At 38.7% G+C, this 26,396-nt stretch overlaps 1 long non-coding RNA gene across 21 annotated transcripts in view; it reads right to left on the reverse strand.

The window, feature by feature from the left end:
* Nucleotides 1-26,396, reverse strand: part of LOC106728857 — a 314,080-nt gene that overhangs the window by 217,940 nt on the left and 69,744 nt on the right. For 17 of the 21 annotated variants that reach the window (XR_004312035.1, XR_004312039.1, XR_004312034.1 and 14 more), the window contains exon 1: nucleotides 21,114-23,347. This is a non-coding gene — a long non-coding RNA (uncharacterized LOC106728857). The other 4 variants (XR_004312030.1, XR_004312033.1, XR_004312029.1 and 1 more) reach the window with 4 other exon arrangements.

Below are 26,396 nucleotides of genomic sequence, written 5' to 3' on the forward strand. Positions count from 1 at the left end.
AGTTCCTTCCCTCAGTTAAGTAATTTTTAACGTGAGTCCTTCATTAACACAAAAGCCAACACACAGACTGTTATCCCTCCAGATAATGGGAACTTCATGAGTGAACTGCAGGCCACATCTCCATCAGTGGGGATAACATTGCCATCTCAAATATGAGATAGATTGAAGCTAATCGTGCCAAGTGTGCCCAAGACAACATGAGGGGCCCAGAAAGGAAAAAGCTCAGTCCTGGCATATGGGGAACTCTGAGGAAGACTTTTCCTACTCTTCTAGGTGTTTGTTAAGACAAACCCTCCCCAAACTACAGATGCTCTGGGAGCTGAAGGCAACCCCTGGCTGACAGCCAGCAAAAAAAAAGGGGGGGATGTCAGTCCTACAGCCTTACGGAGCTGAATTCTGACAACTATGTGCACTTGTAGGAGACCTGAATCCAGACAGGAACACACTCCAGCTGAAGCCGTGACTGCAGCCTGGGGTTACCCTGAGCAGAGGACCAGCTAGGCCAGCCCAGACTCCTGACCCTTGAACACTAGGAGATAATAAATGCAAGTTGTTTTGAGATGGGAAGAAAAAAAAAAAAGACAAACCCTCCCCATAGAGATGAGTTCATGGCATCTGAATTGTCAGAGATAAGAAGGGTCCTGCTTCCTCCCTCACTTTCCTTGTTTCTTTTTGGAACAGCAGAGCCATCCCTGAACTCACAGGAGCCCCACTGACAATAAATGGGAAATACAAAGAAAGCAAGGCTTGCCAGCTGCGGAGACATCAGGCCCAGGCTCCTTTTAAAGTCAATGGAAGGTAAGCTGTTTTTTCTGCCTCTCCTCAGCAGCAGAGATGGAGAAATGAATTGTTAGTGGGAGGGAGGCCCTGAGGTGCAGAATGCCCAGCTAGAGCCAACCGATTGTCAGCTAGCCAGAAAACCATCTACATCCCAGCGGCCTGCCTTTGTCAGGTGATGGTTTGTAGAGGACTGACTTGGGCCATTTAAATCTCCGTTCTTCTGTCAGGACCTTACCAGGCTTTGCTGATCACCACCTAATTCTTAAATATGGGTTGATACGCGGATTCATATTCCTTCCACTCACCAACAACATTCTTTGATGGACCAGAGATCTATTTCAGTGGTAGCCACAACTTTCTTGTATGTTTGAGGCAAGAGCTATTCCAGTGGCTGAGAGTGAATGTGGAATAAGCCAGAAAAGTCCTCATCTCGCTCCCCTTCATCTGGTGACCTCTTTCCCATTCTCTGGATATTCGCTTACATGGCATTCCCGATTCCAGCCTCCTCCCCCAGACTAAGTAAGTGTTCCCATCGCACCTTGGAATTTCCTTTTTGTAGCATTTATTACATTTATAATTGTTTGCTTAATGTCCGTCTTCCCCATTAGACCCATAGCGCCCCTGCATACTGAGACTGTTACTCTTACTCACGTATCCCCAGGACCTAAAAGAGTGTTAGGTTTAACAGTGACGGTTTACTGAATAATGAGCGAACAGGGGAGGAGCCTGACGTCAAGTCCTAGCTGTGTCTCTTGGGGGCCTCTTGACCATCGTTAGAATATGTGGGAAAGGCAGTTACAAAGACATGAAGTCATCCATGCATCCATCAAGTTCTTCAGCTTCACCAGTTTGCAAACACTTTCCAGCTTATCTTTTCTTCTCTTCCTATTTCTTTTTTTTTTTTTTTTGTGGGGGTAATTATTTCATTGTCTTAATAAACCAGGTTCTTTTTTAAAGAAAATTTTCTAAGAGGTGCGCTTGTAAATGCAGAGGCATATAATTAATGTAGTACTGTAGGAGTATTCATTATGATTCATTCATCTTTGTGATAGTAAAACCAAAAAAAGTGAGTGAACCAAAACTCTGTCAAAGAACAGATTGAACCTTATGAAGGATATTTGATGAAGTCTCAGAGAATTCAGAAATCTGTCTTGTTACTACCATGGCATGTCTGGTTAATGACTGAAGTCCTTAACACGGAATGCTCATATTGGTATAGCATACGGAACACTGGTTCTCCAAGGGCAGTTTTTAAAGATTACATAATCTTGGATGGGACTCTTCGGGACATCTCATATCAGTTCCAAAGAGAACTTCAAAAAAATTGACTTCATTACCCCAGGCAAATTATACATCTTTTGACTTAACATGTAATGTAGTAAAAAATTGTCCCAAGACTACTCTTTTCTTCTCTTCCTATTTCTTGAAGTCCATTCTCTCCTACCCCATGATTTAAGGAAACCTGTATTCCACATTACTGTAATAAGAACTTAACTGAACTTTTCTCAAACTGGGGTCCACAGACCAGTGAGGTTTGGCTTACCTTTTCCTGGGGCTCTGTGAATTCCTGATGAATTTTGTAAAGGGAAGAAAGCATACACTGAATAATGCAGATAAACATTTTTGAATGAAATATGACATGCTTTCAATATCTGGAGGTTTTTCAGTATATTGCGAGTTCTCTCACTCCTCCCTTCCAAAAGAGGGTTCTCATCTTCCTTCCCGTGGGTGCAGGTAGGACTTAGTGACTTATTTCTAATGATCAGAATGCAGTAATGTGACCTTGTGTGACTGCCAAGGCTGGGTTAGAAAAGGAGAGATGGCTTCCGTTTGGCTCTCTCTGCCTTGGGGCATGCACCGGGAAAACAATTAGACACCATTTAAGAAATGTGGCTTTCCTGAAGCTGTCATGCCACAGAGACCTAAGGAAGAGATTGCACAGAGGCTGGTAGAGGAGCCCCAGCTGTTCAAGTCTTCCTCACCCAGCTACTGGATGTGTTAGTGTTGAAGACTTCCAGCCTCCACCACCATCTGACTACAGCCTCATGAAAGACCCCAAGCCAGAACTACCCAGCTGAGCCCCTCCTGGGTTCCTGACCCAGAGAAACCATGAGAGAGAAACGATGATTGCTGTTCTAAGCCACTGAGTTTTGGTGTGTTTGTTTACAAAGCAAAAGATAACTACTAGGGTGTCCTATATGCAGTTGAATTTATGATACCTTGGAACCATGTATTTATAGGAGGCGAATGAGAAGAGAATAGAGGCAGGCTTAAAAAATGCATGTCAAGTGAGGAATAAAGTTCTGCAGTAGTTCAAACAGAGGAAAGTGACAGGAAAATTGCTTATCACATCCAACTTGATGTTCAAGGTGGGCTAACCTCAAAGGAATCTTTGTTCAGTCACTACCATACTCATGTTGCAGTCGATGGGTTTCAGCACCACTTCAGCAATTCCATTTAACAAATGCAATGAATTTTAATTGTACTGGCTTTGGCTTTTATTTTTTTCTCTGATTCTGTTTAAATGTATATTTGCATATATCTAGCTTTATTTGTATACATTTACTTAGCATTATAATCAAATAATTGGAAACACCAGCGATCCACCATCTTAACTTTAAAAGGAATCTTAAATTTGAAAATCAGTGAGGGAGAGTCTTCAGAAAGGCATGTGTATCTATAATACACTCTCATCTCATTAACTGTTGCTACATGAAGTAATACCTCCCACTTAGGCACCCAGAGCATTCTTCACAATTGTCCGTGCATGTAACAGTTCAATTGTAAGGTTAGTGTATCTGCCTGTAAACTTCCCAGTTTAGGTCTTATGTTTGAAACCCCTGTTGATAACGATGTTTTCAGTCCATGTTTTCTTAGTACACATGTCTTACTTATATGAGCATCAGTCCCTTCTTCCTCGTGTTTACCAGATTCAACTAGAAAACGGCCACCCGTCCTTGTAGTGCCCTTGACCTTCCCAACTTCAGTGAGAACTTGAATTATATTTCAATCCAGATCATTATGAATGTACCTTTTGAATCTTGTAAATATTCATTGATTCATTTTTCTATTACTCTTAAAGAAAAATATAGAAGCTTAATTTATAACTTAAGTTAAAATATTTAAATGCATGTTTTTGTCTTATGTGGGTGATTGATAGATATAACCCATAGCTTTCTATTACATAGTGTAGCAAATATCTGAAGTAGTTTGATTTTTTAAAATAAAACAGTAGGTTATTAATTATCATAGTAACAATAATATCCATCATCTGTTGCCATCTTGAAGTACTTGCACCATATGATAAACATTTCATCTGTATTGTTACATTTTATCCACACAATTTGCCTAATGGCTTAGGTATAATTGCCATTTACAGAGGCTTGAGAGATGATCATTTGCCCAAAGGTAACATAACTGGAAATAGAGGAGCTAAGATTTGAACCCAGATAAATGTGCCATTAGCAACTCAGTTTTTAACTTCTCTGAATTCTCTGGACTGTTCATGTTTTCTTGTTTACCACATTTCAATAAATCACTTGTAAGATGTTCCATCATTTAGAGCCAATATGACAAAGACTGACAATCTCTGACCCAGCAATTTATCACTTGAATTTTTATTTTACATTGACTTGAATGCACTCTATTTAATAAATCGGCCTGGTTAAACACATATTTTTACTAACATTACTGGTGTACATGTATAAGGCAGAAAGCATAAACAAAATAAATGGGAGGAGGTATTTTCTAGAATTTCCCACTCAGAGTCTGACTCTTCTGAGTCATTTTGTGGATGAGGACCATTAGTGACATTCCACAGTGTCACCCTCCATGTTAACGAGAGGATTATTGATGGAGCATCTCTGAAAAGAATGTTCTATTATTGGGTCTGGAATATCCTTCCAAGCTGCTGTCATCCTTTCCACAAGTTCTGGTATGTATGTGTAGGCAAAGTCAACACCTCTGATTTAAAGATTTAAAAATGCACAGCATAGAGTCAGTGGAATATGCATTATGTTTCCTGCAAACCATGTTAAAAAAAATCAACTGCCCACAAATTTCAGTATTTTTTCAAACTTTTAGTTCTACCAGGCACCTAGGTCTGATGCCAGACACCTAGGTCTGATACCAAACTCTAGCCTGCTGTGGATCATTGCTAAAGATTTATTTTGCTTTACTTACATTATCTCCATTTGTTGAACACTTTAAAATGGGACAGGTACTCATTTAAATTCTTCACGCGCATCAGCTCACCAAACCCAAGGAAGCAGCATATTGTCCCATTGTATCAATGAAGAAACGAAGAGTTAGAGAATGTAAATAATTTGTTCAAAGTCACATCACTTCTTAAATAGCAAAGCCAGGGTTTGACTTCAATCTCTCCAGCACCAAAGTCCATCCTGCCAACTGCTTTGCGTTATTAACCCTCCACATAAACACACACATTTGCAGTATGAGAACTGGTAACTAATTTTAGTGATCCTTATTATGGGCTTTGTAAACTCTTTCTACTTCCCTTAGCCCTCCTTCTGCTTGCACACAAGTATATAAAGTACAGTAAACGTGGATTTTTATTGACTCCTCTCTCCCTGAGGCCAGATATTAACAGTAGCCCTTCAGGGGCTGATCTGGTGGTAGTGGGGCAACATTTCTTACAGCCTGGTAGTGCACCAGTCTGTGGCCATCTTGCTTTAAAGGTTTGTGAGGGAATTATCTATAAAATGACCCCAGTGCTTGGCCACGTCACAGGATTCTACATGGACATAGGTCCATGCATTCCTATTTTACCACTGATCAGAAGATTTAATCTTGGCAATCATTCTCTAGGAAGTTAATGTTGCTTACATCACATATTTATGACCTGCCGTATGAAAGGAAGGAATATGTGTACTTGCTTTGTGATGAACCTAAAGCAAAGTACTTTAATGTTAGGTGCTGCCAGTAGAGTCATGCTGAGGTAATTATCTTGCTCTTAAAAAGAAGGAAAATAATCTCAGAGGAACTCCGACCTCCTTTTATAAGTGGCAGCAGTAGTTAGCCATGCAAGTAACGAAGCCAGGAATTACTGAGGAAATAAAGTGAAGCAGCTTTTATGATGTTGGGTCACGGGTTTGGAAACTTTTATTTAAACACTCCTCCCATGGTACCTTGAGATAGCATCTTTAACAACTCAGCCCAGGTGTGTGGGAACAAGATGAGGATCTTTGTTTTTCTAGAGTTTGTGAGCCATGCTTTCTTGAGAAAATGTCAGCTTCAGCTGAAAAGGCTCATGAGACACTGTGAATCAACGCCAAGGCAGTGGGATGCCTTGTGAAAGGAAAGACCTGTGCTCTTTCTCCCAGTTTCTCAAATCTTAGCATCTGGTGCCACCATCTTCCCAGCTACCCAGAGTCAAGATCATTATTGCCTTGCCCCTCTTATCTGGTTCCTATATCCAATCAATTTCTGAGTCGGACTTACTCTCCCTCCTCAACAACTTCCTAATTATCTACCCACTTCTCTCTGTCCTAACTGCCCTTATTTCCATTCACCACCATGGCGCACCTGGACAACCGCATCAACCTCTGTGATTTGTCTGATCTTTTCTGCCTCTGGTCCTGCTGTTTATGAAGTGGGAAGTCTAATCACGTCACTCCCTGGCTTAAACTCTTCGAAGGCTTCCTGTGGCCCTTGAGATAAGGCCCCATGTCCACTGTACAGCTTACAGGGCCCTCGTGATGAGGCCCCAGTGGATTTCCCAAGCCCCATGTTTCTTTCCCATAGAGAGCCTTGAAAGGGCCTAAAACCCCCTTCTGCTCAAATCCAAAGCTGGATTTTCCATCCTCTTAAGGTAATTTCTCCCACATCCAGTGTCTTTCATACCTCCTGCCCTGTGTTCTCTTACCTCTTTATGATTATCCTATCACTTAATTAACTCTGTTATAGCAACCCACGTGTTTACCTTCTCTTCCAACCGTGAATTCCTTGCAAGCAGAAACTGTCTCTTGTTCACTGTTGTAAGTTCCCATGCTGGATACAGCACTGGCAGTACCAATGGTGATTTGAAGCAGTACACAGATGCTCTTTTAAACTTTTAAAACCTGGTGTAGAGTTTTTATATTTATATCCTCTTTATAACAAGGAGTGTTTGTTTTTATTATTATGAACCTCAGATGCCCGGAATTAAATTAACTATAGTCCTTATTCCATGACACAGTCATCATTGGTCCTTTCATGATCCATTTATATTTATTTTGCTAGTTATTTTATACCTTAATAAGCACCCCCCAAATTCACCATACAGGACAAAAGCTAAGATCTTCACAGTAGGCAGCATCTCATCTTAGGGGCGCGTAGGTTTGGTTCTTCTGTATCCTGACCCTACATACAATGATCACCATTACCTAGCTTTCTTTTTATTCCCCCTTTATTTTTTATTCTTTATTTTAAAAAATTTAATTGAAGTATTGTCGGTTTACAATGTTTTGTCAATTTCTGATGTGCAGCACAATGCTTCGGTCATACATACACATACATATATTCGTTTTCATCATAAGTTACTGCAAGATATTGAATATAATTCCCTGTGCTATACAGTAGGACCTTGTTGTTTATCTATTATATATATATATATATATTAGTTAGTATCTGCAAAACTTGAACACCCGATTTATCCCTTCCCACCCTCTTCCTCCCCTGGTAACCGTAAGTTTGTTTTCTATATCTGTGAGTTTGTTTCTCTTTTGTAAATAAGTTCATTTGTCTTTTTTTTAGATTCCACATATGAATGATATAATATGGTATTTTTCTTTCTCTTTCTGGCTTACTTCACTTAGAATGACAATCTCCATTTCCATCCATGTTGCTGCAAATGGCCTTTTTATGGCTGAGTAGTATTCCATTGTATAAATATACCACAACTTCTTTATCCAGTCATTTGTTGATGGACATTTAGGTTGTTTCATGTCTTGGCTATTGTAAATAGTGCTGCTATGAATATTGGGGTGCTTATATCTTTTCAAATTAAAGTTCGCTCTGGACATATGCCCAGGAATAGGATTGCTGGGTTATATGGTAAGTCTATTTTTAGTTTTTTGAGGACTCTCCATACTGTTTTCTATAACAGCTGCACCAAACTACATTCCTACCAACAGTGTAGGAGGGTTCCCTTTTCTTCACACCCTCTCTAGCGTTTATCATTATGGACTTTCTAACAAATACCATTCTGACTGCTGTGAGGTGATACCACATGGTAGTTTTGATTTGCATTTCTCTGATAAATTAGCAATATAGAGCATTTTTTCATGTGCTTATTGGCCATTTGTATGTCTTCATTGGAGAATTACTTGTTCAGGTCTTCTGCCCATGTTTGGATTGAGTGTTTCTTTTTTTATTATTATTAAGTTGTGTGATCTGTTTATATATTCTGGAAATTAAGTCTTTGTGAGTCTCATCTTTTGCAAATATCTTCCATTCCGTAGGTTGTCTTTTTGTTTTGCTTATGGTTTCCTTTGCTGTGCAAAAGTGTGTAAGTTTAATTAGGTTCTATTTGTTTATTTTTGCTTTTATTTCTATTGCCTAGATAGACTGATCTAGGAAAACGTTGCTAAGATTTATGTCAGAGAATATTTTGCCTATGTTGTTCTCTCAGAGTTTTATAGTGTCTTATCTTATGTTTAAGTCTTTAAGCCATTTTGAGTTTATTTCTTTATATGGTACCTAGCTTTCTATTTAAATAGTTCAATTGCCTCTCTGTTTCTAAACTTTATTTAATTACATATCAAAACAGAGTAGACAACTATGGTTTCTTTTCTTATTGAGATATAATTGACATGTAACACTGTATTAGTGTCAGGTGTACAACATAATGATTCAATACTCACATGAATTGTGAATTGATCACCACAGTAAGTCTAGTTAACATCTGTCACTATACATAGTTGCTATTTTTTTTCTTGTGGGAAGAAGTTTAAAATCTACTCTCTTAGTGATTTTCAAATTTGCAATATAGTATTATTAACTATAGTCACCATGCTGTACATTCTGAACCTTATTTTCTTATGTTAGTTGTTTTTAACTTTATAAAAAGCATATGATGCTTAAGCAATATTTGGGGCTTTTTTCACTTAACATCATGTTTCTGACAGTCATCCGTATTGTTATATACTGTCGTAGTTAATTTGGCTTGACTGCTGTATTATATTATATTGATGACTATATCACAGTTTAAGCATCCAGTCACCCGTTGGTGGGCACTTGGGTTGTCACCAGGTTTTTGCCATTGTGCACAGCCGTGCTCTGAACGTTTGGGTACGTGCTTCCTGTCAGACATGTGCAAACATTTTAACTGTAGAACTACTGTGTCATAGAGTATGTGAATCTGTAACTTTTGGAGATCATATCAAACTAGAATTTAATGAGATGGCACCAGTGTACCCTCGTACCAGTAATATATATGAAATCCTTTCCAATTCTAGGTATTGTCAGCCTTCTTCATTTTGGCCACTCACTTATCAGGAAAACAGTATCTCATGTGATTTCGATTTGTAACCCCCTGATCATTAGTAATATTGAACATTTCTTCCTGCATCTGTTGTACATACGTGTTTTCTCCTCTGTGAAATGCTTATTCTTGTTTTCTGCCCATTTTATCTTGGATTATTTGTGTTATTCTTATTAGTTTGTAGACATTTTAAAATATTTTGATAGCAATTCTTTGAAGATTCTGTGTATTTATTGTAGGATATCTTATTGAAGTTGGTAACTTATCTTTGTAATATCTTTAAGGTTTAATGAATAAAAGTCCTTAAGATAACATACATATATGACATTCAACAATACCAAAATAGATTTCTGGATAACATGGCAAAGAATAAAATTATTCTGTTTCTTAACTTGTGAAGTGGGCTATGGTATATATGTTTTGCTCTGTATTTGGGTTGTTTTTGAGCTAGAACCTATTGCTTTCCACACATCCATGAGGTGCTAGGCCTATCATAAGCACTCAGCCAGAACTTGCTGGAATGAACTAAAATACTCTGTGGAAAAAAGTCCACTAATAAGATCATTTACCCTGTAAGTTGTTTAAAAATATGGCTTATTTTTTAAAGAAAAAAATTACAAAAAATACTAAAGAACAGGATTGAGCTCCAGTTGATCCTCTTGGTGTTAGGGAAATGGTGTTTCTGGCAGACTAGTTCATGTGGTTAGATTGGGCAATTTTCCCATTTTCTAAGAATATATTTTGGAGACACGCTAGTATAGGTGTGTTCTGTACTGACTCCACCTAAAAGAAATTTTTCTATATGCTGTGAAAATTCTCTTTGCAACTAAAAAAGGAAAGAAATAAGAATTAAATACTGCTCCTTCTTACAAGTCATCTATGACCTCAGAATCCCCCAAGTGGACCTACTAGTCTCTCTTTGTTCATCACTTCTTAGCTCTAACACAGTCACAAAGCAGGATGTGCCAACATGGACATTTTGATTTGAAATTATAATGTAAAAATGCTGATTTTTTATCTTTTTTTTTACCTAAAACATGACATCAACCAACCTCTTTGAGGTTCTTCCTCTACTCAGCATTCCCACCCACCTCCCATGAGGACGAAGGCAGAGGCAAGGATACACTGGGTCTGAGGGGTGGGGTGAGGATGTCTGTTTTATACTTAATGAGTATTGGTTCTCAGTATGAATGTTCAGTAGTATACTTTTAAATTTTAAAGCATATTACATTTTACAATACAGAAGGCTGCATCTCACACATATGTAGTATAAGGAATACTATTATACTGCATCCTGCCCTGGTACCCATTGCCCAGGTTAACTAAGATCTTTTCCAGTCTATTGCAACTCCCCATATCAGTCCCTCTCCCCTCATTTATTTATTCAAAGGCATTTATTTGAATGAGTATTATGTATCAATTATCAGTTCAATACTTTCATCCACTTTATTCTGTTGAGTTGTTTGGCCATTTCTTATTGATTTGAAAAATATAAACAGGCGTATTCTCGAACATATAAAGGATAGACCAATGGTATGCCAGTAAATAGAAATGGTAATAATAGGCACATTTGCCTTATTCCCAATGCAAGGAAAAACTCAACATTTCACTTAAATATAACATTATTGTAGGTTTCAAAAATTGATTTATCAGAATAAGGAGGTTCCCTTTCATTACTAGTTTGCTGTATCTTATCATGAAAGCATGTAGAATTTATTAAGTGCTTTTTCTGCCACTATTGAGATAATCATATGCATTTTTTCCCATGCTATTGCTATGTTGAGTTGTACCGATTGATTTTTGAATGTTAACACAACCATGCATTCCTAGAATGAATTCAGCTCTATTGCAGTGTAGTATCCTTTTTGCATATTGCTGGGGTCAGTATTGTAATAATTTGCTGAGAATTTTTAAAATCTATTTTCGTGAGAAAGGTTGGCCTATAGGTTTATTTTCTTGTAACATCCTTGTCAGTTTTTGGTATTAAGGTTTTGCTGGCCTCACAGTTACATTGGGGAGTAATACCTCTTTATTCTTCTGACCCATCTCCCCCTTCTGTAATTCTCTCTTCACCTGTTAAGCCCATTGATTGGGTTCTTAATTTCAGTTACTGTATTTTTTAATTCTCAAGTTTCCAGTTGAACTTACTGTATAATATCCAGTTTTCTGCTGAAATTCTGTATCTTATTAGTTAATAGTTTAACCTATTTATCTTGATTATTTTGATATCCATGTCTGATAACAAAAATATCTGGATATCCTGTGGGTCTGTTTTTATTATTTATTATTTTCTCTTGGTTATTAGTGAATTCTTATCTTTTTATGTGTGTCACTATTTTTATTTGAGTGCTGAACATTGGCTTTGAAAAGCTATAGAAATAATTTGAGGTTCTGAACTGTTCCTTTCATATCAGCAAATTCCCTAAGGAGGAAAGCAGTTCAGATTTCAGGCCCACGTCCTTGGGATTACACTCTCTCCAATCCTAGAATATCAAGTTCTTACTGTATTGATATTGTCAATGTTCTCAAAGAGATTTAAAAAAAATAATTTGTTGACCTTGTTTAATTATTCTCAGAGGGAGAGTTTATCCAAAATTAGCTAGAATGCTATTGCCAGAAGGAACACTGGTTATCTGATTGGATTTTAATTTGTGTTTTCTGTATTTCAGATGAGTTGAGCCTCTTTTAATAAGTTTATCATCCACTAATGTTTTCACTTATGCAAGTTTCTATTTAATTATTAGTTTCTTTTTATTTATCTGTAGAAATTATTTCTATTATCATACAGGTTTTTATTCTTACTAGTTATGTATCTTTTAAATTCTATTACAGTTTGTTTTTTATTCTTTAATTATTTGTTTTGGTGAACTAACGTATAGGTTTGAATGTCATCATATCCATCAATCTTTTCCCTTTTGTGCCTTTTATCTTATTCAGGAACCCCTCCCCTATCTCAGTTTCATAAAGATATTCTCTCTCCTTTATTTTTCTCTAATCACTTAAAATTTTTTCTTTTAACTTTTGCCTTAATTCATGTGTAATTCATGGTTGTGGAGTGAAGCAGAGATCCAATTTCATTATTTTCTGTATGGATAAAAGTTATCCTAGAACCATTTATTGAAGTTAGGAACTGATTCTACTAAAAAAGCACCTTAATTTCAGAACACTGTTGTTTCAGTAAACTATGCTCCAAGGGTTTGAGGTCCCCATTATCTTAGTATTCATCTTCTGTGTCCCCAAGAAACATCTCTTTTAAAGTTCATCCTCCCTCAGATAGCCCTCTGCCTTGATTTTAGCTTATCTCCCCTCATTGTGTCAATAGTATTTGCCAGTGTCTCATAGTTTGTTAGCTGTTTTAAAATCCCTAAAATAAGGTGCAAAAACAATGCAAATGGATGGCAATGTAAAACTACAAATCTTGAAGAAGATGTGGGATCTCTTGAAGAAGATGTGGGATCTTACCAGCGGAGCAGAATTGCTCTATTCATCTCAATAGGCAAATGACAGGTAGAGATGTGGCAGAACTACACCATATTAATAACAAAGGAAAGGAACATAAACAAGCGAGATGACACTACAGATGCCTCAAAAGAAAGGGACTTGAATGTCAAACTGTAGGAGTGGACCTTGAGAAAAATGTATGAAGACTGCATATGTTTTTGCTAACTAAACTCCTTGATCATGATGCAAAAGTAAAATTAAAGATGTCTGATAGCTCAGTTTTTAAAGAACTAGACACACGTGCAGCACTAACAGCCCTTTATTCTTGCTTTGATTTTTCTGTGACCATCTCACAATTGGATTTATGACTTGAATTTTCTTAAGGATAAAATAAAATAACATTGTTTTCATAAGTTATATTTTTCAAGATAAAAATCCCAATCAGAATTTTTACACTGCTGTTTACTATGGAACTTCGATGACTCAAGATTATGAACAATAACCTGGATGGGGAGAGTATTGGGGCTTCTAACCCAATCTTTGACACAAACCTACTTCTCAATAAACTTATTTCAAATGACAAGTTTAAAATAATTATCAGGACCAGGACTAGGGTAAGGTGGCTGAGGTGCCCAGGGCACAAACTAGGAAAGCATTAGCTCTCAGAGTTGTACACGTGCAAACACTGATCCAGTTTCTGTCATTATACATTAGCTTTGCCTGTTCTAAACTTGGAATGAAATCACACAGTGTCTTCTCCTTTGTGTCTGCCTTCTTTCGCTCGGCATGCTTTTGAGATTAATCCCCATTGTCCTGTGTATCAGGACAACTTTACTGCTCAATGTTTTGTTTTATAGATTTTTATTCTATAATATACGACATGTTATTAATATACCATTTTATATTTTATAACATACCTCTTTCTATAACATTCCATTAATATACTGCAGTGTGTTTATACATTCATCTGTTGGTGGGCATTTGAGTTGTTTCCAGTTGTTGCCTATTACAAACAAGGCTGTTGTGAGATTTGTGACAGTTTCACCCTCTATCATCTCTACTTCTGCTGTAAAGCTGAAATTGCTGACTGTGGCTAACTTAGACCCCTGATACTGTCCCCTGCCTCCCTACCCAGCACACCCCAACAAATGTAAATTTTATTCGCCATATTGACCTAACCATTTACCGTAAAAATCCTGTATGCAGCAAAGCTCAGCTGTCATGGAAACCACTATGAGTGATGTAGATTAACTTCACCAAGAATAAAATAAGAACGCATAGCAGTAGTTATTCAAAATCCATAGAGATAAATGTCATAGGAATCTTAATCATCTTCCTTTCTTTGTTTTGTTCAGCATTTATTATATATCAGGCACTCTAAATGGTACTTTTAATACATCAGGTAACTGAATTTTCACCCTGGTAGTCCCATTTGTAGATGAAGAAACTAAGGCTCACAGAAGTGAAGCTAGACCTCAGAGTCAAGTAAAAAGAGGCAGAGCGAGTGTTTAAACATGGACACTTGAACATGGAGGCTTCATTCTGTTTTTGGCCAGTGTGCTGCTTTGCAAAGTGGGACTGATGGTAACCAGTAGCCCCACTGCTCTTATACTATTGGTTCCTTGACCAGAGTGAAAAAAAACTTCAAGATTCAGCAATCCTCAGGGAAGGTTGCTGATTGCATTAGGATGGGCCACATGCCAGCCTCCTGGCCAGGTAACAGAGTAATAAGATTGGTTGTATGGTAGATCCTTGAGCAATGCAGGGGATTAGAAGCACTGGACCTCTGTGCAGCCAAAAATCTGTGTATAATTTTATGGTCAGCCCTCCATATCCAAGGTTCTGCATCCACAGTTTCAACCGGCCACAGATCATGTAGTACTTGAGTAGGTGTTTATTGAAAATATCCACATATAAGTGGACCCATATAGCTCAAGCCCCGTTGTTCAAGCATCAACTGTCCTCTTGTCTCCCCAAGGAAAGGAAGGACTGCACTGGGCATCCAAAACAAACAAAACACACTCCACCATCTCACCTAAGTTTCAGTCCATAGTTTAAAAGATATCTGCCAAATTACACCATCCATTTCAAACACAGTACACTAAGCATACAAGAGAGGTACTCAATTTGTTGATCAATAATGTAATGAAGGGAACTCCATTCTATTGACAGACACCATGATGGAGAGAACTAAAAGTCAGGATGCAGTGGTTCTAAGTCCCAGCTCAGTCACTCTCTTACCCTCTGCGTCCTCAGGTAAACCCAATCTGAGCCTTGATTTTCTACCGATAAACCAACCAATTGCTGTAATTGGTTCTCAAAGGCCCTTGCAACTCTAGGTAGCTATGATTTTTCTTGGCCTAATCTCCAATTTGGGGTAAAAATTCCTAAATCGCCATGTATGGGCAAAAAGAAGCATTTTATTGCTGTTTTCAGTCCAAATACCTCTTTTCTAATCTTTGTTTGGCCTTGCAGTGCTGGTTTTGCTTGTAGGACCATAAATCCACTAGTTTTAAGATCTGATTTTCACAGTGATCACAGGGAATGTGTACATTCCGTACACAGTCCAGCTTCACCCAGCCAGAACTTCACAGAAGGAGAGTGGAGGACGGAGTCATTGTCCAGTAAATTGAATCGGTGTAATGGAAACCAGAATGAAATACAACTTTTAGCTTTTTCTGGGTCAGCATAACTTTAAAGTAGTAAAAATTTGGTAATTATTAGTTTCATTAGATGCAAATGTCTTAATCTTTTACAACCCATGCCCTTTGATAAACCTAAATATTCAACACCAACCCCCAGAGTTTCTGAAAGGCATCCTTGGTTGGGTAGGGGTGGGCAGGGAGCCTCACCCCTTCCTCCCTCTCACCATTCAGAGTCACTGAGCCCCAAATTTAGACTCGATCTTCTGTATGTGACCACAGGGCAACGTATGTCAAGCTTTACTTTCTCTCCATTGTACTATAGAAATTGTAAGTTGCTTTTTAATTTCCAGGTATTAAACTACAACATTGACTATGCCTTGATTATTTCTCCATCCACCCCATCATCCTACCCTCCGTGGGGGCAGAGTTCTGATCTGCTTGCCCTAGGAAGAAATGTCCTGCAGTTGAGGACCACAGGTAGAGCACACTTAATAATCTTCACTTATTGCAGCTCTACTTTTTCTTTGTCATGTTATCTTTGTCTGAATTCCTTAAGGTCATTTCTAAACCACAGCTCCCCTTAGGAAGTGAAACTTTGGAAAGTTATGAAAATTTGCAGGATCATTTATGGCAAGTGCTTGGCAGTGTCTAGAATATAGTAAGTGCTCAGTGAATGTTACATAGGGCAATCAGGGCTGCTGTCCTACAGGATGTGCACTACACACTCCATGGATTGCAAATCAACCTACGGTGGAAACAATAGATAGACAAAAATATATATGCGTATAGATTATAAAATGTATAGAAAATATATCTGTATCTATCTATCAGTGCTCAGTGATCCCTGTAAATTGCCCAAGCACAGGGTGTCTGATTTACCAAGACTCCTTCTCTGCTCCTGCTGTATAGTATCACCAGCAGAGGCAGGAAGTCCCAGCCAGCCAAGTATGCAGTATTAGGCCAGCAGGATCAAATCCAAATGATCTCCCCAGCCAGCTCTTGAAAAGGAACAGCATTGGTGACCCAAAACGAAAGGGAACATAGTAGAACTGAAGCGTTCAGGAAGGGCCACGTGAGGTCTCCCGCTAACTTCCCAGGCTCCTAAGGAAAAGTTTTATGTCCTTTTAAATATTGGTTGTTTAGATTGGGATTACCCTGAGAGCAACAGACTGCCATCATTGTGATGACCAATGCCCAGAGGAGAGAAGCTCTGTCTCTGTTTGTTTGGACTTGAAGCAGATGCCTTCCCTGCAGCCTGCAGGCTGTAAATGTTTCGTAATCGGGGAGGGGATGGGGGATGCTTCAGTTCCTGCTGGAGACAGTATGACCACAAAAACAATAGGAAAAGATGGAACAAGTTGAGGGAGCAGAGTCTGGAGAAATTTCAGTTCATCACAGGCTCCCTGGCCATGTGCTTTACGGCGTGAAACATTCAAGGCAGAATGTAACACTCAAGAAAACAAAGGGAATATGCGACCAAATAATATTGGTGTGGAGGATTTTAGTTGCGCTACCTGCTTAGAGAAGATCAGTTACCTCCAGTTAGTGGGAGGTGTGTTTCCCAGAAGCATGACTCCGTGCCCAAATTAACCACGTGTGAAAGGATCCCACTCACTTCTCTGTCCTACTCACTTTGTTTGCTGCTACCCAGTGACTGGCAAGGTTGGTCTTTCTTGGCAGGCAGTACCTAAACTGTTCAATTCCATCTCAAAGGATGTTTATTGCTTACCTACTACATTCCAGATACATGGGTGGGAACAGGATGAAAATAAAGAGAAGTAGATTGCCTCGCAAGGAGCACACCATCCAGTCAGAAAGCCAGCAGAAAAAGAAATAATTGCAAAATGGAAACTGTGTCCTCTAACGGGGATGCTAACATAGTCCTAGCAGAGTGACGGGAAACAAGAAAGAAAGAGCACATAAAACACAGATGACCAACTTGTAGTAAATTTTAACTGAAGAATCAGATGACATCAAGAAATATTGAATTAAAGCAGAATCTTTGGTTTAAAGAAAAAGTATTCGAATCATCTCCAAGAGATATGTTCATCAGTTGTTTTAAAAGAGATTGTGTTTTTCACTTGCAAAGCCGTGATTTACTATATCTAGAGAGTTAAATCATTTTGCTTCAGTCATTGCATACATGATTAATTAGTCAGTGAATTAGAAAATCATGCCTTAGTGGGATCTAATTTGTTTACTGAGCTCAATTTATTTGAGAGGCATCGTATCCAGATAAAATCTTTTTTAAAAAAAAATCTCTCTACCCAACCTTCTTCTCTAACTACCCAATCCTTTCATCTTTCAAAAGTAATCACCAACTTCAAATGAGAATAACAAAAATGGTTGAATTTGGACCTGAATAAATGACAGGTTATCCTCTTGGTTTAATATGCCCTCCGTATTTTAAAGAATGATCTAGTTGAAAAGACAAGATTGGAAATTTAAAAATAAATCTACCAATTCCAGGTTTGGATAAAGAATTGAAAACATGGCTCCTTTGTGCTTCCAGGACTTTCATTGATTTGGCCTGTTTTGGACACAATCTGTTACTCTCAGCTATGGCCCCCAAATAGTTCTGAGAAGTCTGTGAATAGTTTATCCACATACTCTCAGAGTTTGCCAGCTTTTACCTGGACAGAATCACAGAACCTAGTTCCTTCCCTGTGAATTAAGTTTTACACTCTGTGATCTTAAGAACCTGAGGACATCAAACCATCAGCTGGACACTTTACATGAAATCAATAACCTTTATCAAATACCCACTATCAGCCAGATAGTTCTGCTGTTTCAGTCCTTGAAGTACAGCTCTGCAAGAGTAACATTAGGCTCATTTTATAAATAAAGACACTGACTTGTGCAAAGTCAGATGGCCGAGAAATGGTACAGTAGGATCGAAAACTTCATAGAAACGTAGCTGAGTAGGTGAAGGAAACAGGATTGAGATCCTGGCCTTTTTGATCCAAAGCCTAGCCCCTGAAGGAAATCAACACCTCAGTTGCATTGAGTCCCTTTCCAATACCACTTAATATAAAATATTTGCTTGGAGGAAGAATCTTCTGCTAAAAGATAAGGAAGACTCTCCACTACCATTTATAGGGTATCCATTGTGTACAGGCCTTTGGTGGGAAAATGGGGTACAGACACAGGGGCTCCATGGTTCATACTCCAGTCAAAGATGGAAATAATCACAGACCAGTGACTAGCTATCCACATACACATGCAGTAGGGGTGGGGTATATTCATTTATTTCTTAATTCAACAAATAGTCATTATCGCTCTTTTTGAAGTATCTGAGCCTATATTTACATATGAAAAATAAGGGCAAAAATGCCCTTGCCTACTTCCCCAGGCTGTTGCATGGATTCAGATAAGGACTATGTAAAATCATGCGGATGTCTATAAACTGCACCACTACCACAGGCTTACTTAAACAGTGAGGCCAGTCCATATAGAAGTTAAGAACTTCCAGAGTTTGACTATTTCTGCTCAGTGACCTAAGGCAATATGTACTCTTGCTATAAGCCCCCATCTCTTTATTTTATTTTATTTTTTTAACTGAAGCAGAGTTGATTTATAACATTGTGTTAATTTCAGGTGTACAGCAAAAGGATCCAGTTAAACATATATATGTCTGTGTATATATGTTAATTATATATATTCTTTTTCAGATTCTTTTCCATTATAGGTAATTACATGATACTGAATGTAGTTCCCTGTGCTACATAGTAGGTCCTTGCTGTTTATCTATTTTATATATAGTAGTATGTATCTATTAATTCCAAGCTCCTAATTTATCCCTCCTCCTCTTTCCCCTTTGGTAACCATAAGATTGTTTTCTATTTCTGTGAGTTTCTATTTTCTAAATAAGTTCATTTGTATCATTTTTTAAGATTCTACATATGAATGATATCATATGATACTTGTCTTTTTCCATCTGACTTAGTTCACTTAGAATGAAAATCTCTAGCTCAATCCATGTTGCTGTAGATGGCATTATCTCATTCTTTTTTTCTGGCCAAGTAATATTCCATTGTGATATATCTATATATAGATAGAGATAGAGGTAGATATATATCATGTATTCTTTATTCATCTGTCGATAGACATTTAGGTCACTTTCATGTCTTGGCTATTGTAAATAGTGCTGCTGTGAACATTGAGATAAACCCTCATCTCTTAAGTTAACCTGAGTAAATGCTTATTTCTTAACAACAAAAGTACCTGGAGAACACTTGGGGTATACGGGCTCTACACACAGATACAGCACCATAACTATCATTTCTAAGATGAAAGCTCCATGGATGCAATGAAGAGAGTGTACATTGGAGCATCCTGTAGACTAAATCCTGGCTCTGCCACTCACTGGCATGAGACCTTGGGTATATCATTCAAGCTCTCTGAACCTTGGTTTCATCACCTATAAAATGGGTGTATTAATACCAATCTCATAGAGGTGTTGTAACAATTAAATGAGAGTATGGATTATAGAGCTCTGGTGAATTGGAGCTACTTGGTAAATTGTGTAAGTGGAAAGTTGTATATGCCTGGTTCCTGGCATTAATAACACTTAACTCTGTTTCTGTTTATCATTGTCTCTTTATACTTGAATTGGTGGAGGTAACGTCAAGAAAGCTGGAGAGAATGGATAGGGTGTGGCTAGCTTTTGTCGCCTCTCACCTTCCCTGTCACCTTCTCTTGTGAACTGTGGTCTCATAGCAGGATAGAAAGGCTCATACTTGGCCAGGCAACTTCTGAACTAGCAGAAAAGCAAAGCACAGCTATTCCAGGTGGTGTCTTGTGACTGCTTCCTTAATGGGTAGGCCTCCAGTGGGGTACCTCCAACTCTTCTGGAGTTACTGAGGTCCTTCCCAGGCAGCCAGGAGCCCGCACCAGCCCTCTGTCATGGGTCCCATATCTTATCCTTGGGAATTGCTTATGTATCCATTCCCCAGCATGCTCTGGAAATGCAGGCCTGTGGCAGCCCAGCAGCATTCTCCCAGAGCTAGCACCGGAGCAGCTGGGACCCTTCTCTGGCCTTTGGTTTCCCTGAAAGGAAGCAGTCCCCGGGCCACAGTGCCTTTAGTCAGCATTTTTCACTCCTTAATGAGACATTGGTTATCTAAGTCACCCCAACACAGGGGACACATGTCACAGTCCTCCAAGTGTGTCTTGAAACCTCTTTCCATCAGATGTGTGGTTAAACTAGAGGTCAGCAAACTTCTGTGAAGATGGACTCTCCATCAGAGCACCACAGCAGCCATGGATGCTGATACTGACATAAGTGGAGTGGCTGTGTTCAACAGCATTTTATTTGTGGACACGGAAATTTGAATTACAGTGAATTTTCATGGGTCACAAGATATTCCACCCCTGCCCCGCCCACACACACATTTTACATTTTACAAATGCCAAGACCGTGATGAACTCATGGCCACATAAAACCAGGCGGTAGACCAGATCTGACCTGCAGATTGTAGTTTCCTGACTCTGGGTTAGATGATAGAACCCCTGCCCCTCACCCCTCACCCCCGCCAGAAAAAAACAAGAACAAAATGTGAAGTCACACAGGATGTAGGCACTCTTACCCAAAAGACCTCCTCACTAATCTGTTCCCACAAATCTCATTCTCCACACTCTGGCCTCTTTCAGTAACCTCAAAAGTGGGCCTGGGGTGTGGGTGGAGGGCAGCCTGTCAAGAGTGCTAGACCAGTTTATTGGGCATTTTCTTTAAAAATCTGCATATACACACTTGTCTTACTTACCTTGTTCTTTTGAATCTGTCATATTGAGACCTCAGTTGAAACAGACAGAAGGAGTTCCCTTCTCAAAGCTCGTTGCAATAGTCGTTACTGTTGCTTTCATCATCACTACCCAGGATCTGCCATTAAGAGTCAAAGAACAAAATATAGTTGGGTGGAGTAAATGGTAGAAATTCTATCTTCTTCAATTTCCATGCTAAAGTTGTTGATTCATCGTGATCAGGAAGCACATTCATTCTCTTTACCTAGTTTGGCTCATCTTCTCTGTCCTAGAAGCATGTCTGAGGTGAGAGTTGGGGCTTTTTTTTTTTCCCATTGTTGATTTAGTTATTCTTATGAATGTTGGCTTTGGGGGATAATGGGACATCTTTCAAATTCTGGCTTTGTCCACAGGAACAGAATTTGGCATAGAATCAGTTGTCTTAAGGCGTTATGGAGCCGAGGTATTTCAACTTCATGTGGACTCATTTTTGCATCTTTTCCACAGCAAGTTGGTTTTAAGTATATTAAGTAGCAGATGTCTGTATACTCCTGTGGAGGCCATTTTTGGCAAGAGGACTACTTCGACACCAAGCTTCTTTCAGCTTTGATCATGTTTTTAACCTTGGAGACTCTAGGATTTACACTAAGGAAAAGGGAAGCTCAACTTAAAGGGAAAATGATAAAAGTCTGGGTTTTTTAAAAACCAATCTCTTTTTCCTTCTGGAAGCATTACTCTGTTGTAATAAAGCTGTAGTACATCAAATGGATATTAATGTGCATCATATCAAGGGGGCAATTTCTGGGCCACATTTTTCTGTGAATGCTCGTACTTTAGAGTCACAGAAGGTCTGCCTTCTGACAAGTTCAAAGCACTGAGGAAACATGTCCTCCTTCCTTTGCTTCACATTTCAGAGAATCAGGAGGGTACAGTCATAATTTTTCTTCCATTTTTCCAGGTGATGAAACTGAGGCCCAGAGAGAGATTTTGGAAGAAATAGGAGCACACTGCAGGTAAGAGGACACCTCGAATATCACTTCATTTGCAGACCTCCACACCATTTCACTTAGGTAATGGTGCATGTTCTTCTAAACAGGGCCATAGAACAATTTCTCATATGTAAGTGTACTTAATGCAAGATGCTTTTTTTTTTAATGTATTAGCATTCCACACCTGTGAACCAGAAACAATATTTTCTAGATTAAAATCAGAATAGTCAGACTCAGAGACCTAAGGGCCCATAAAATTCTGCTTATTCATTTTACATTGGGGAAAATGAGACCCAGAGGGAATAAAAGATGTTCCTAGGTTATCCAGCTAATTGGAGACAGAAAGACCAGGTCTCCTGACATATTGTGACCTTTTCACTAGACTCAGGATTGAAAATACACTCCCTCATTTGGGGCCAGGAGCAGACATCAATAATTGATCACACTACTCTTTTCTGCCAAGCCTAGTCACAGTCTCACAGTCATTCTGGACATAGCAGTCCAGGTGGCCATACTGAATTACTCAGAGCTGACACTAGAAATTAAACCTATTTGCCATCCATAATATTAAAATGCCTAATACAGTTTCTAAAGCTATTCATTGATAGGCACGTGGTGTATAACAGGCCTAGTACACACAGTGATTAATTGCAAGCTCTATGAGGTTGGCATTATTAGAGTTCTGGAAACCGAAATCCAGAGAGATTATATAACTTACTCAGGGTGACAGTAGTTACATGTATTCAGCTAGAAGCTGGTAGGTAGCAGACTGCAGATATGTCTCTAGGTCTTTAAGAAAATTTATATGTATATTTATATAGATACATAGATACACATAAATATATGAATTTCACTTAAATGTTCTTTATATCCCATATCAGTCCCTTTAAAAATTTTTAATAAAAATTGTATATGTTTACAGTGTACAGTATAATGTAGTATGCATATACATTGTGAAATGATTATTACTGTTCAGCTAGTTAACGTGTCTCCTCATACAGCTACCATTTTTGTGTGTGTGATGAGTGCACATGAATCTGTCCTCGCAGCTTATTTCCATTGTTCGATTCAGTATTATTACTAAGTATAGTCATCATTCTTCTACATTAGATGTCTAGACTTATTCATCCAACATAATTGCAAATTTATACCTTCTGACCAACATCTCCCCACTTCCCCTACCCCTCCCAGCCCCAAGTAACCAGTTCTACTCTCTGCTTCTATGAGTTTGAACATTTTTTTTTTCCAGATTCCACATATAAATGACATCATACAGTATTTGTCTTTCTGTGTCTGGCTTATTTCACTTAGCATATTATCCTTCAGGTCCATCCATGTTATCACAAATGGTAGGATTTCCTTCTTTCTTGTGCCTGAATAATATTCCAAAGTATTATATATACCACATCTTCTTTATCCATTCATTCATCAAAAGGCACTTGAGTTGTTTCCGTATCTTGGTTGTTGTGAATAATGCTGCAGTGAACATGGGAATGCAGATGTCTCTTAGAGATACTGATTTCATTTCTTTCATGTCTATACCCAGAAGTAGGGTTGCCAGATCATATGGTAGTTCTATTTATAATTTTTTTGAAGTATCTCCATACTGTTTTCCATAGTGGCTGCACTAATTTACATTCCCACCAACAGTGTACAATGATTCCCTTTTCTCCACATCCTCACCACACTGGTTATCTTTTGTCTTTTTGATAATAGCCATTCTAATAGGTGTGATGTGATACCTCATTGTGGTTTTGATTTGCATTTCTCTGATGATTAGTGTTGTTCATTGCCTTTCATGTATCTGCTGGCCATTTGTATGCCTTCTTGTGAGAAATGTCTTTTCAGGTCTTTTCTCCATTTCTCCGTTTGGGTTATGTGTTTTCTTGCTATTGAGTTGTTCGATTTCCTTATATATTTTGGATATTAACCCCTTATAATGTATATGGTTTTCAGATATGTTCTCCCATTCCATAGGTTGTCTCCTCATTCTGTTAATTGTTTCCTTTGCCGTTCAGAAGCTTTTTAGTTTGATGCAGCCCATTTGTCTGTTATTTCTTTTGTTGCCTATGCTGTTTGGGGCCCCCAAAATAATCATTGCTGAGACTAGTGTCAAGGAGTTTTTTTCCCTGTGTTTTCTTCTAATAGTTTAATGATTTCAAGTCTTATATTTAAGTTTTCAGTCCATTTTGATTTGATTTTTATATATGGCGTGAGATAAAGGTCTAATTTATTTCCTCTGCATTATATCACTCTCTTTTGAATACAGTTTTTATATCATCTTCATCCTGTTTTTTTCCCCTTCAGTTATCTTCACTTTGGATAGGTGGGTTAGTTGTTCCTTGCTGAATTCAACAGTCAGATTAGATGCTCCAAGTTCACTGAATTAGAAACACAAAGCGATTTCCTATCTTTGCAATCTCTCCTCCGTTGTAACTTGCTGCCAGTTAGAAATGGCCTCTTCCTGAAAGGCATAGTTGGTGGAACAAATAAATTACCTTTTGTTAGGGATTTGCTGTGGCCCTCCCCTGGTCCCACCCCCTCACCACATCCATTTCCAAAGCCCTTACACAACTTCCTCTGCCTCCTTGTCCTCAAGTGAACATGAACAAATTCAGCCCTGCTGTGTCTGGCATTTTAAATGGAGCTGGGGCCAGGCCAAAAAAAAGTATTCCAGCATTTTCTAGCAATTCACCAGCAAAAAGATTAAGAAGGATTTATAGCAATTTTCAGTTATAGGTAAACGCCACCAGGGTAGCTTAAGAGACTGGGCGTACATTCTAGAACCTTTTGCCTATAGCTTGCTAAATCAAAAGGGGCGGGGGCGGGGGGGGAACAAAATCAAAACCCAAGAGAAGTAAAAGTTACACTGCCTGTGTGGGTTTTTAGCTGTCTCTAAATTAGTTAATGGTCCATCCAAGTCTACGAGGGTAAAGTCCACAAAAGATCACAACAAAATGCTCTTTTCTGGACACAGGCGCACATCTGCTGAGACGCTCTTTGCTCATCAGACATGGCCAGTCTCCTTTGACCCAGTTCGACTCCTAGATTAGAATCTGGGAATTCCTACTAATGCCTCGTAACTTTAGCACATGGCCTTAAGCCCATTTACTCACAAGATGGACCCAGTTTTTAAATACCACTGGTCCCTCTCTACACCTTCCATTTGAAGTCAAGGGAAATCAATGGCCTTAAAAGATCCTCTTAGAAGAGTACACAACATTTATTTTCCTGGTAAAGAAGATGAAAACAGATGTCCTTCGTGTTTGCATATATGAGAGCTGAGATTCTAGTCCCCCTGGCAGAAGCCAAACGCTTGGCCAGTCTCTGGACAGTATTTGAACAGTTTCAGATGTCGGGCTGTACCTGGCTTCTTAGAAAGATAAACGGCCTCTGGGCCCCCGAGCGTGTTGGCTGTGACCGCTTGCTTTGCCAGTGTAAAAATGTAAGCTACCAAGAAGAGTTCATCCTATCGGAAGGCGTGGGCTTCATCAGTAAACAGTTTATTCTGCACCTTGTTAATACTGAGCGATATTTAATGTAAACTCTGAATTATTCAAGCCTCATGCAGCATTTAGAAACACAGCTGCACCTCCTGGTGTCGTGTTGAAGTTCCCTTGTTTGGTCTCCATCAAAATCATGTAGAAGTAATGAGTTGGGAAGAAAAGGTAAATAGTTCTTGATTTCATAATTTATATACAGCTGTGTTTGTAAGCACATGGTAGTTCGGGTAGGCAAATGCTGTCTGATTCTTTGGTTCAGCTGTGTGGCTGACATCCCTCAAGAAGCAGGGAGTCATTACAGACGTATTCAAGTGAAATTTGATCAGCATAGACAGCCAATATAAATAAGCAAAGCAGTTTATACTAAGTGCCATAGGAATCCTATACAGACGATGTATTAACACTTAAGGGAGAGAGAGAGAGATCCCTTCTGTCTGCCTTCGATGATGCTCAGAGATTTCTCAGAGGGTGTGAGACTGAAGGTGGATATTGGGTGGTGTTTAACCAGGCCAAGGTGACAGAGAGAACATTCCAGGCAGGACCGTTTAGAAGCAAGACCTGATGTCTAACCGGATGTAATTTCTGTGCTTCCATGTCCATCTGCTCTAGCCTAGGTTTTGGTTTTTTTTTTTTTTTTTTCTGGCTTTTCTTTCTATATACAAATATCCTCCCTACACTTTATATCTTTCCTAAATCCTAATTATAAGAGTTCAGTCTTTGGGGGCAGAGACCGTATCTGTGTCCTCCTTGACTTTTCACCCACTATTATTATAATACCTGGGGTACGGTGTGAGCTTAGTAAATGTTTATTGAA

This window comes from Camelus ferus, chromosome 17, assembly GCF_009834535.1.
Source record: "Camelus ferus isolate YT-003-E chromosome 17, BCGSAC_Cfer_1.0, whole genome shotgun sequence".
In the NCBI taxonomy this organism is placed as follows: domain Eukaryota; kingdom Metazoa; phylum Chordata; class Mammalia; order Artiodactyla; family Camelidae; genus Camelus; species Camelus ferus.